The sequence below is a fragment of the Arachis duranensis genome, chromosome 1 (assembly GCF_000817695.3).
Source record: "Arachis duranensis cultivar V14167 chromosome 1, aradu.V14167.gnm2.J7QH, whole genome shotgun sequence".
NCBI lineage: Eukaryota > Viridiplantae > Streptophyta > Magnoliopsida > Fabales > Fabaceae > Arachis > Arachis duranensis.
The window spans coordinates 29,940,155-29,953,115 of record NC_029772.3 but is presented as its reverse complement, the minus strand read 5'-3'; positions in this window follow the sequence as shown (position 1 = coordinate 29,953,115).

Below are 12,961 nucleotides of genomic sequence, written 5' to 3'. Positions count from 1 at the left end.
CATATATTCATTCAATCTCAATTCATATTATCAATTCTCATTGTTATCAAATCTCAAACATTAACATGGAGCAAGTGGGACGAATCCCAACCCTTACTACTACCCAGGTATCAGAGCTACATTCATTCAAAACTCCATAATTAACTCATTTATCATAAACATCCTTTTTCGCCTCATACCCGGAGCAAGTGGACAATGCCACTGCCTACTACCCGGTGTTACACATCACATTTCAACATCTTCCATTATTATCCATTTAACACATTCATTCATTAATCATATATGCATTTATACTCAGCCATAATCAATAATAGCTTTGCCGTGACCCGGCAATAACTCAGCCATCCGGCTCATGGTTCAATCAAGAACCAGCCATTTATCAATAAATATAGCCCTTCGGCTCATGGCATACACGATACTTCTACCGTCATCCTCCATATCTCATATAATCATCGTTGATCATCATTGATCATAACTTTTCCCCTTTCTTCACTCGCAAGTTACCACATCCCCTAGCTCTTTTCTCATTACTAGGAATATCATAATGATTTAATACATAAGGGGTGAGATCGGAGGCTTAGAAGTATGAGATTTGGCTTTTAAAACTCAAAAATCAACTTTGGGATGAAAACAGGGCCACGCGCACGTGTACTTCACGCACACGCGTGGATGGCCACAAAACTCATCGACGCATATGCATCATGCACGCTAACACGTGGATTGAAAAATACCCAAGCGACGCGCACGCGTCCACCACGCGAACGCGTGGATGCTCTCGTGCCCCAGGCACAAAACAGGCACAGTTCAAGCACAACCTTCTGGAAAATGGCTGGGCATTGGGTGCAGCACATCGGCGCGCCCGCGCACACCACGCGCACGCGTGGATGGCATTTTCTGAAAGAACGGCGCATACGCGCCAAGTGCACCTACGCGCGAGGGGCCATTCTGCTAAAAATTTTCTAAATTAAAAGCTGCAGAATTCACAAATTCAACCCCCAATCTTCCAACGGGCATAACTTTCTCATTTTAAATCGTTTTTCACCCGTTCTTCGAACGGCATGGACATCCTGGATCCAATTTCATTTCTAAATAGATTTGGCACAAAACAGAGATCCGTAGTCCAAATTATGTCTCATCAAAGTATGCCCAAAAACCATGTTTTTCATATAAAACCACAAAGTGCCATTTTCAAAACAAGCCATTTTCAACTCTTTTCAAAATCAACTAAAACATGCCAATTTCAACCCTTTTTGAAACCAATCAAATTATACCAAAATCAACATCAAACCTCCTCAACTCATACATTAACACTTTACCACGATTCACAAAACCACCATATAACCATTTTTACCCATTTCAAATAAATGGCTAAATTACAAACATATCAACATGTCATACATCCTTCCTCATCCCAATTTCCAACAATACTATTTCCAATCAACCATCATTATACATAATCAATACCATACTCACTATCACGTGGTTTCACCTCCAAATCAACCTTAATCATTCCTCAAGCATATATCACAACATACATATCTCTCATGCATTATCATACCATCAAGGCATCAATAATCATACTCACATATATGACCACATAATATATCTCAACCAAAATCAAACATACCTCATCTATACAATTTCACCCAAAATTACCAATTTCCACACTTCAACTCCTCAAACCTCATTATTCAATAACCAACCCAATCATTCATATATTCATTATATGAAATTCATCCAATCACTTGTGTCATCATACAATGCACACATCAACTTACCTCCCTTACCTCTTTCCGGCCTCCGGCCCAAAATTCACGGCCTCCGGCCCAATTTCACAAATTAAATGCATAAACCACAAATTAATACTCATTACCCAATACATCAAATTTTCAATACACCAAGCATACAAGGCCACACAATTCTCAACCCAATCATTAATTCACATTACATACCAACTATGCATATTAGCACCAACCATTTACACAATCCAAACTTAATCCTAGGGGCATCTAGCCTAGGAATTCTCATCACACCACACGGTACTTAAATAAAACTTAAACCGTACCTCTTGTAGCCAAATCAATTGAGCCTCTTCTTTGGAAGTCTCCACCAACCTTAGCCCCAAGCCTCACCAAAGCTCCTCAAGCAACACCAATCTCCCAATTTTGGACCAAAACCTTTAAGATTAGCACCCTAAATTGCACTTCAAATATTTCTACCTCCCCTAATTATAATTCCTCATTTCTTAATCTTATTTACTCATAATCAATTTTCTCAGCTGCAGTACCAGACAGGTCTCAGCCGGTACTGCCGATCAAAATTCCACTGCGCACTTTTATGCAGAAAACTATGTCTTCCGACTCAGAAAAATTCACTGAATTCAAATATCATATTTAAATCATCAAATTCCAATTGCCAAATCTTCCAACCATATTCGCTCCTACTTAACTCATTATTTAATTAATTTCGGTTAGACCAGGTATTACACATTGATGAACTGTTTGAACGGTTCAACACTATCATTGTTGGCTTGGATGCTATGGGAATAACACATTCAGATTTTGTGCTTGTGAGAAGAGTGTTGAGATGTCTCACTAAAGAGTGGAAAACAAAAGTTTTAATTATTTCTGGGAGCAGTAACCTAGATTCCATGACATGTGATGATTTGAGAGGAAATTTACTTGCTTTTGAAAATACTTATTTGAAAAAAGATTCAAAAAAGAAAGGAATTACTTTTTCTTCTGTAACTAATCCCCTGGATGATGAATCCAGTGATAATTCCTCTGAAAATAAGTTTGTGTTGTTTGCCAAAAAATTCAGAAAAAATGGTGAAGTTCAAAGGAAAAGACAAAGGAAGTAGTTTAAGGAAAATAAAAAAAGACCTAAGCAAAGTAACTTATTACAACTGCAAGGAAATGGGACATTTCAAATCTGAATGTCCCAAATTGAAGAAGGAGGAGAAGCCAAAAGGAGGAAAGAAAAAGGGACTGATGGCTTCATGGGAAGACTTGGAAAATGACTCAGACGATGATGAAGAATCAGAAACCAAGTCACAACCTTGTCTCATGGCAGATCACATAGATCAGGTAGTCTTTCACAACCCTGACACTGAAGATCTTCATCTTATGATAGACCACCTTTCTGGAAAAATAAGATGTTTTCTACTTGATAACCATGATCTTGAACAACAAATTATCATTCTTAAAACTGAAAATGGTTTTCTCAAGGAAAAGCTAAGGGAGGCCGAAACTGCTTATGATCTTATTGAAGAAAATAAGCAGTTAAAAGTCCAACTTAAAAGTTGTGAAAGTAACCATTCTATTGTTGCATATGTAAATTGTTTTAAGGAAAATGAAGAGTTGCTGAAAAAAATTAAAGATCTTGAAAATGACTTAGCCAAATTTACTCAAAGTTCTGAAAATTTAAATCAAATATTGGCTAGTTAAAAACCACTCTTTGATCAAGCTGGTTTGGGATTTTACAAGTCTGAAGAGAAACCTTCTTTTGAAAATAGAGTTTCATCTTCTAATGACACAAGGTTTTACGATTCCACCTACTTTAACAAATCAGCAACTCCAAGATTTTGTAGACTATACAACCGAAACAGACACTTTCCCATTCAATATTTTTTTTGTGAAAGAATGATCGGTGACAAAGTTTATAAAGTTATTTTTTATTACAATGGCTTGGGTCATAGGAGATAGTTTAACGTGAAAGTATCCAAGAAAATTTGAATACCTAAGGTCACTTGAGCTTGTTTTGTAAGTATGCCTAGCATCCAAACGGAAGAAAAATATGTGGTACATGGACAGCGGATGTTCTAGGCACATGATCGGAAAGACAACCTTCTTCATTAAGCTTGATGAATATAATGGAGGACTTGTCACTTTCGGTGATGATGGTAAAGGAAAGTTAGTGGCCGTTGGTAAAGTTGGTAAAAGCTTCTCATCTTGTATAAATGATGTTCTTCTTGTAAATGGTTTGAAACATAACTTACTTAGTGTAAGCCAATTGTGTGATTTAGGTTTTGAAGTTGTTTTTAGAAAATTTGTGTGTTTGGTTGTTTGTGAAAAATCTGGAGATATTTTTCTTGAAGCCAAAAGATGCAACAATGTGTATGGATTAACTCTTGAGGACTTGAAAGAACAAAATGTAACATGTTTTACTTCTCTTGAATCTAAAAAATGGCTATGGCATAGAAAGTTGGGTCATGCTAGCATGTACCAAATTTCTAAGCTAGTAAAGAAAAATCTGGTTAGAGGAATTCCTAAAATCAAATTTGATAAGGATCTTACTTGTGATGCTTGTCAATTAGGCAAACAAGTTAAATCCTCTTTTAAACCAAAAGATGGAATTTCAACCAAAAGACCATTAGAGATGTTACACATTGATCTTTTTGGTCCAACAAGAACTCAAAGTCTAGGAGGTAAACACTATGGTTTGGTAGTGGTAGATGATTACTCTAGATTTGGTTGGGTACTTTTTCTTTCTCATAAAAATGATGCTTTTCATGCATTCTCAACTCTTTGCAAGAAAATTCAAAATGAAAAAGATTTAAAAGTGGCTCATTTTAGAAGTGATCACCGAAAAGAATTTGAAAACCAAGACTTTGAAAAATTCTGTGATGACTTTGGAATTACTCACAATTTTTCATGTCCTAGAACACCTCAACAAAATGGGGTTGTTGAAAGAAGGAATAGAAGCCTTCAAGAGATGACTAGGGCTATGTTATGTGAGAATGACGTTTGATGAGCGGATAATTTATACGCTTTTTGGCATTGTTTTTATATAGTTTTTAGTATGATTTAGTTAGTTTTTTGTATATTTTTATTAGTTTTTAAGCAAAATTCACATTTCTGGACTTTACTATGAGTTTGTGTGTTTTTCTATGATTTCAGGTATTTTTTGGCTGAAATTGAGGGACCTGAGCAAAAATCTGATTCAGAGGCTGAAGAAGGACTGCAGATGCTGTTGGATTCTGACCTCCCTACATTCGAAGTGGATTTTCTAGAGCTACAGAACTCCAAATGCCACGCTCTGAATTGCGTTGGAAAGTAGACATCCAGGGCTTTCCAGAAACATATAATAGTCTATACTTTGCTCGAGTTTTGATGACACAAACTAGCGTTCAAACGCCCTTTCTCTGCCCTATTCTGAAGTTAAACGCCAAAAACACGTTACAAACCAGAGTTAAACACCCAAACTGGCATAAAAGATGGTGTTTAACTCTAAGAGAAGTCTCTACACGTGTAAAGCTCAATGCTCATCCCAAGCACACACCAAGTGGGCCTCGGAAGTGGATTTCTGTATCATTCACTTATTTCTGTAAACCCTAGTAGTTAGTTTCATTATAAATAGAACTTTTTACTATTGTATTTTCATCTTGGTATCTATCTTTGATTAGTTTATACGATCTTAGACATTGGGGGCTGGCCATTCGGCCATGCCTGGACCTTCATCACTTATGTATTTTCAACGGTGGAGTTTCTACACACCATAGATTAAGGTATAGAGCTCTGCTGTTCCTTGAGTATTAATGCAATTACTACTATTTTCTATTCAATTCATGTGTATTTCTGTTCTAAGATATCCATTCGCACACAAGAACATGATGAATGTGATGATTATGTGACGTTCATCACCATTCTCACTTATGAACGCGTGCCTGACAAACACTCCCGTTCTACATGCAAACAAGCTTGAATGCATATCTCTTAGCCTTCTAGTTCACAATCAGAGTCTTCGTGGTATAAGCTAGAATCAATTGGCAGCATTCTTGAGATCCGGAAAGTCTAAATCTTGTCTGTGGTATTCCGAGTAGAATTTGAGATGGGATGACTGTGACAAGTTTCAAACTCGCAAGTGTTGGGCGTAGTAATAGACACAAAAGGATCAATGGATCCTGTTCCAACATGAGTAAGAACCGACAGATGATTAGCCGTGCGGTGACAGCACATTTGGACCATTTTCACTGAGAGGACAGACGATAGCCATTGACAATGGTGATCCCCCAACATACAGCTTGTCATAGAAGGGAGTATGAAGGATTAGATGAAAGCAGTAGAAAAGCAGAGATTCAGAAGGAACAACGCATCTCCATACGCTTATCTGAAATTCCCACCAATGAATTACATAAGTATCTCTATCTTTATTTTATGTTTATTTATCTTTCAATTATAAAAACTCCATAACCATTTGAATCCGCCTGACTGAGATTTACAAGATGACCATAGCTTGCTTCAAGCCGACAATCTCCATGGGATGGACCCTTACTCACGTAAGATTTATTACTTGGACGACCCAGTGCACTTGCTGGTTAGTTGTGCAAAGTTGTGAAAAAGAGTTGACGCCATTGTGTATCACAATTTCGTGCACCAAGGTTCCAAAGTTTCTTTGGGCTGAAGCTGTAAATACAACATGTTATATTTTGAATAGGACCATTATTAGAAAAGGGTTAAAGAAAACTCCTTATGAGCTATGGAAAGGAACCCCTCCAAATCTTAAGTATTTCCACGTTTTTTGATACAAGTATTTTGTGCTTAATAACAAAGAAAATCTTGGCAAATTTGATCCAAAATCATATGAGGGCATGTTTATTGGATATTCTACTACTAGCAAAGCCTATAGAATTTACCTCAAAGATCATAGAATCATAGAGGAATCCATACGTGTTACTTTTTGTGATTCTAATTTAATTCCAGTACTGTGATAGATAATGATTCAGATTGTGAAGAAGCTAGAACAAGCAAAGAAAATCCCAAATCTGTCCAAAATGAAGAATCTGCCAGTCCAGTTTTGTCTCGTCAGAATGGAGGAGACATTTCCATTTTGTCTTCTGAGCCAGCAAGAGAAACTGAAATAGTGAGACCCACAAAAGCTCATCAAAGCTCAACACCACAAAGGAAGCCTAGAGAATGAAAGTCCATGAGGGGTTATCCTCATGACTTTATCATTGGTGATCCCTCTCACGGTGTAACAATAAGATCCTCAACCAAAAGGCAATCCGAACTAAGCAATCTTGCTTTCTTGTCACAAATGGAGCCCAACAATGTGAGACAAGCTCTTGAAGATCCATCATGGGTCAAAGCCATGCAAGAAGAGCTTGCTCAATTCGACAAGAATGAGGTTTGGACATTAGTACCTCATCTGGATGGTAAGAAGGTAACGGGTACTAAGTGGGTTTTTAAAAATAAACTGGGTGAGGATGGACAAGTTGTTCGTAATAAGGCTAGATTAGTGGCCTAAGGTTACGATCAAGAAGAGGGTATAGATTTTGATGAATCTTTTGCTCCGGTAGCTAGAATGGAAGCAATTAGGTTGCTTCTTGCCTATGCTGCCCATAAGGGTTTTAAAATGTTTCAAATGGATGTAAAATGTGCTTTCCTTAATGGCTTTATTGATAGAGAAGTGTTTGTGGCACAACCCCCCGGTTTTGAACATAAGGATTTTCCAAATCATGTTTTCAAACTTTCTAAGGCTCTTTATGGTCTTAGACAAGCTCCAAGAGCTTGGTATGAAAGGCTTAGTGCCTTCTTGTTGGAAAATCAATTTCAAAGGGATACTACGGATACTACTTTATTTATTAAAGCATCTAATGATGATATTCTCCTAGTTCAAGTTTATGTGGATGACATTGTGTTTGGATCGGCCAATGAGACCTTGTGTGAAGAGTTTGGAAAACTCATGACTAGTGAGTTTGAAATGAGTTTAATGGGAGAGCTAACTTTCTTTCTTGGCCTCCAAATTAAACAAACTCCTAGTGGTACCTTTATTTACCAAGGAAAGTATGCAAAATAACTTATCAAAAAATTTGGCCTAGAAAGTTCCAAACCAATGGGAACACCAATGCATCCTAACACAAAACTTGAAAAGGATGATGATGGCAAAGATGTGGATGAAACAAGGTATAGAGGAATGATAGGTTCACTCATGTACCTTACCTCTTCTAGACCGGAGATTGTTCAAAGTGTGGGTGTATGTTCAAGGTTTCAATCTCACCCAAAGGAATCCCACCTTTCCGCCGTTAAGCGCATCATTAGATATATTAAGGGAACATGTGATTATGGTTTGTGGTATCCAAAATCTGATGATTTTTGTGCAATAGGATTTTGTCATGCAAATTATGCGAGAGATAGAGTGGATAGACGAAGTACATCCGGCATGTGTTGCTTCCTTGGAAGCTCACTCAACATGTGGTCAAGCAAAAAACAAGCCACAGTGGCTCTATCCACAGTTGAAGCTGAATATATATCTGCATCTGCATGTTGTTCACAATTAATTTGGTTAAAAACTCAGTTGAAAGATTACAAATTAAAGATCAATAGTATACCCTTGTTTTGTGATAACATGAGTGCTATAAATATTTCAAAAAATCATGTTTTGCACTCAAGAACCAAGCACATTGAAATTAAATATTATTTCATTAGAGAACATGTGCAAAAGGGTACTATTGATATTCAATTTGTAAAATCTGAGGACCAACTTGCTGATATTTTTACAAAACCCCTCTGTGAAGACAGATTCTACATATTGAGAAAAAGTTTGGGAATGATTGATTTAAGTTATATTGATAACTTGTGAAATTATGATTCTGCTCAGTTTTGTCTCGTAGAAATGGACGAGATAAAAATAAGAGTATTGGAAGGGCTGTGAACAAGGGGGAGGCTGCGCATAACTTAATTTTCGGGGGCCATACCTAATCTCTTTGACCCCACCATGACAGTTTTGTTAGTTCTTCATTTTTTTGAAAATCACAATCTCTTTGTTGTCTCATCAAATCTTGTTGAAAGAAGCATGGTGTCAAATCAAATCTTTCCTTCCACCAAATCCCTTGATTCTAGGAAACTACCTTTTTCAGTTTATTTCAAATAAAAGAGAACCACCTTGGTTAATAACCGCGCCCTTTGATGGTCATTAACTCCCTCCACTATCTCTTTCCAATCAGCATTTAATGCTCCTCTAACCTCCCTCTACTCACCTCACCCTTCGGCCTTATCTTCAACTTCCATCTCCATTCATCTTCTTCACATCATGAAAAAGAAAACGGCTCCAAGAAGAAGTAGCCGAACATCTCTCCCAAAAAGTCCACCATTCTCGTCACCCCAAACTCACACCCATATTCACCTCCACTCCACGTCTTCTTCTACTCATACACCTCCCTCCAAACAAACCGAGACAATGCGCTGGAAAGTAATCGCCCAGAAAACTTCAGGGAGAAGAAAAATAGGAAAGAACAAACAACCAAGCGTTGAAGAAGAGGAAGAGGAATCTCATACATCACCCCCTCCATCACCACCAAAGACGTCCACTCCACATGCATCTGAAAAAATCTCTCAGAAGACGAAAAGTTTCATGTTGCACGACACCAAAGAACCTGCAAACTTGGAATCACTGGATTTCAAGAACAAATTCCATAAAACTCACTCATACTATGATCCCTCTCGGTTCTATTCTTGGGCCTTCTATGAATTCCACAAGGAGGTATTAGAAAAACGTCATCTTTGCCCTTCATATTTGGTGAATCTTGACACTCTGGCTGCTAAAGGGATCAATTTCACCCCTCTGTTCGATGCCCTGAAGTGGACTCCCCTGCTCCACATTAAGAAAATGGTTTACCCGGGGCTGGTCCGGGAATTCTATGCGAACATGCGCCTGATAGATGACTCAATCTACTCCTATGTAAAACGTGTTTACATGACTCTCAATCCTCAGACCATAAGCGCTGCTCTAGGATACATGGATAAAGGGTCAAAAGTATACATGACTGACAAATGGGATGACCAGATTGGAGTCACTCATCAAACTATTTTGCAGCACATTTATGCAAACTTGTCTGGCTTAGATGGGTCAATTCCAACTCATAAAGCTCTTGGCCCTGAGAACTCACTACTACACCGGATCATCACTCACATCTTGACACCACAAAGTGGTTCTCACCATAGAGTAACGGTTTTTGACTCTATTATTCTCTTTGCTCTTGTTACCTCTTCTCCAATTTCCTTTGCTTATCTTATGATTCATCACATATGGGAATCGGTTAAAAAAACAAAAAAATCTAATCTTCCTTTTGGAATGTTCCTCACTAGTATCTTTGAGTATTTTAAAGTTGATTTAACTAATGAAGCTGTTGAGAATAAGGTTTCACAGATCAAAGGAGGAGGAGCTTCCGATAAGAAAAGCAAGCGCTCAATGCCTTCTGAGCCGTCACTCAGTGACCTTGAAAGTCGCCCTGCCGAACCATCTAAAGTGACTGAATCTATCAGGAAAGTTCTTAATGAATTCCTTAATATGTCCAAGCTAATGTTTCAATCACACAAGGCCACACGGAAATTAGCATATGAAAATAAAAGAGCTTGGCAGAAATGTCAAGAAAGGGTGGACTTGATAATTCAAAGCTTTGAAGAAGAGATGGAGACAGAGGACAACGAAGAAGACTCTGGCTCAAAGTACAACCTCTCAGATGATTGATGACTGTTCTTTCTTTCATTATTAATGTTGGCATGTTTTAGGCTCAATTTGATACTTTGTTTTATTTGTGTGGATCTTGTTAGTCCTATAACTCTGTGACACACTGTGGATACTTTAGAGAAATATTCTGGCTATTTGGCTTGCTATTTTAAATTCTTTTTGCAGGTGTCCCTTGATGACAAAAGGGGGAGAAAGTGCTGAAAATTAAAACTGGAAAACAAGGGATGAAATTCTCTTTGAGAATTCATGATCACCCTTGTTGATGTGCATGTTAATAATGCATTTGGTTTACGATGTTAGATAATTTATTTGGTTTATCTTGATAAAATGCTTAATTGATTATAACTGTGATGCATTTGTCTTACTTTGATGAAATAAATGCTGTTTTTGATTTATTTTTGGCAGTTCCTTTAAGCATTGGGTATGAAAATAAATGTTAAAAATTGTTGTGATCAAGCCGTGATTAAAAATATTTTCTTACCATAAGTATGTTGCTCTGATTTGTTTGAAAATTTTTTAAAATAGCAATTTATTTTCAAAGATTTTTTTGGTTAACTATTGATCCGAGGGTTACCTGAAACTGGAGGTCGATCTCGGATGAGATCTTTTGTACTGGTCTGTGCTAACGTGTCCGGCCGGTGGGAGACGACCGGAGCTGTTGTGTCCGACTTGTTGGACTTGGTGGTGGTGCTGATTCCTTTGTCCCCAGAGGGTGGGGGGTACCTGCAAGGGACTCCGATGCTTAAGTTAGCAAGGGTATTAAGCAGGTATTGAGTAGAATCAGAGTATGAGTTATACCTGGGTGCTCCAGTATATTTACAATGGTAAGATGTGACCCTTTGGATAAGATAAGTTAGTTATCTTATCTTATCTTTTATCTTTGAGTTGAGGTCAGCGTATCTTCAACGGAACCGCCTTTATCTCTATAGGCCTAGGCCGCCTTAGGATTTGGGTCGTGCTCCTCTGTTTGGGCCCTTTACTGGGCTCTTCTGTCGATTTGGCCGAGCTCTTTAAGAAGAGATCGGATAGTCTGACCTGAAGAGGTCGGTCGTTTTATCTCCAATCATCCCGGGTTGGATAGCTCGACCCAGGGTATGAACAGTGCCCCTGCTTGAGCTCGATTCGTCCTTTGGAGGTCGAGTCCTTGACTTCGGTCCTTCTTCAGTGAAGTCGAACTCAAGCATTTTGTCGATTCCTTTCTTTGTAGAGTCTTTTTGAATGTAAAACATTTTCCTCTAAAAGCGCGCGCTTTTGTATTAGCACTTTTTTGGAACGCAAGCGGTTTTAACATCCGCATTTAATTGGCATTAATTGCCCCCATTCTCTCTTGGCTTTATTTTGAATTTTTTCGATCAAAAACGGTTTTTCTTCTTCACTTCTTCTTCGTAACTTCTCCCTTTACTCTCTCGTTTTCTGTTTCTCTCATTTGCTCTCTGTCTTTCGTTTGCGCTTCTGCTTTCTTGCGTTGCGGCGTCACTTGGCGATTTTCTGGGCAGTCTTTTGTTTCTGCACTTCCATTCTTTTCCTCGAAGCTTCTTTCGTCTCCAGGTTAGTCCCATTTCGTGTTTCCTTGTTTATTTTTGACTTTGTGATGGAGTTTTCCTTTTGATCTTCCTTTTGGAGAAAGTTTGGATCTTTCTATTTTTATCATGTTTGACTTGTTGCATGCTCTGGATTTTTCCCCTTTTTTAGTGCGAATCTCTTCTTTGTTTGCTTGAATCTTTTTCTTTTGCATGTTGCCGCCATTTCTGCCTGTGCTTTTGCTGATGATTTTTTACTTGATTTCAAAAAAGTTTGCACCTTTGCTATTTTTCTTCCTGGTCCTTTTGGTGTTCTGATAAACTGTAGCTGTAGTGTTTTTAACTGATAAAATGTAGAAGGGTGGTGTTTTTGCGTTTTTTGCTTCTTTTGTTTCTTTCGGGATTTTATTTTCTTTTTGATGAGTGCTGGGATGTAGGCTGTAGAAATAACTTGAAAACCTTGCCTGTTTACTGCCTCCAAGGGATGCCCCCAGACTTTCTTATCTTGAGTCTTGGGGTTTTCCCTTTCTGTTTGTCGAGATGTTTTGCTCCTCGTCCGGGATGTTTTTAAGTAATCCATTCTTCTCTTCTTTTTGTAGGATTTAGTTGACCTCATGTCTTCCCGAAATAATGTTGTAGAGATATCATCCAGAGTTCCCGAGGGGATGTCCGATTGGCTGGACTCCCTTGTTTTGTTGTGTGTTACTGTTGTAGATGCTAAGTTTTGCACAGAACTGAGGAATCGTCATAGGATTTGTGGTAACAATGCCCGTGAGGAAAATTACGAGCTTATTGCCCCTGATTCTGACAAGAGAGTTTGCTTTCCGACTTCTGTTGAGGGAGAGCGTCCCTTCTTTTATGCTTACGAATACTTTTTTAGTCAGTTGAACATTTTTTTTCCTTTTACTGCTTTTGAAACCGACTTGTTGTGGTCGTGTAACATTGCTCCATCCCAGCTTCACCTGAATTCCTGG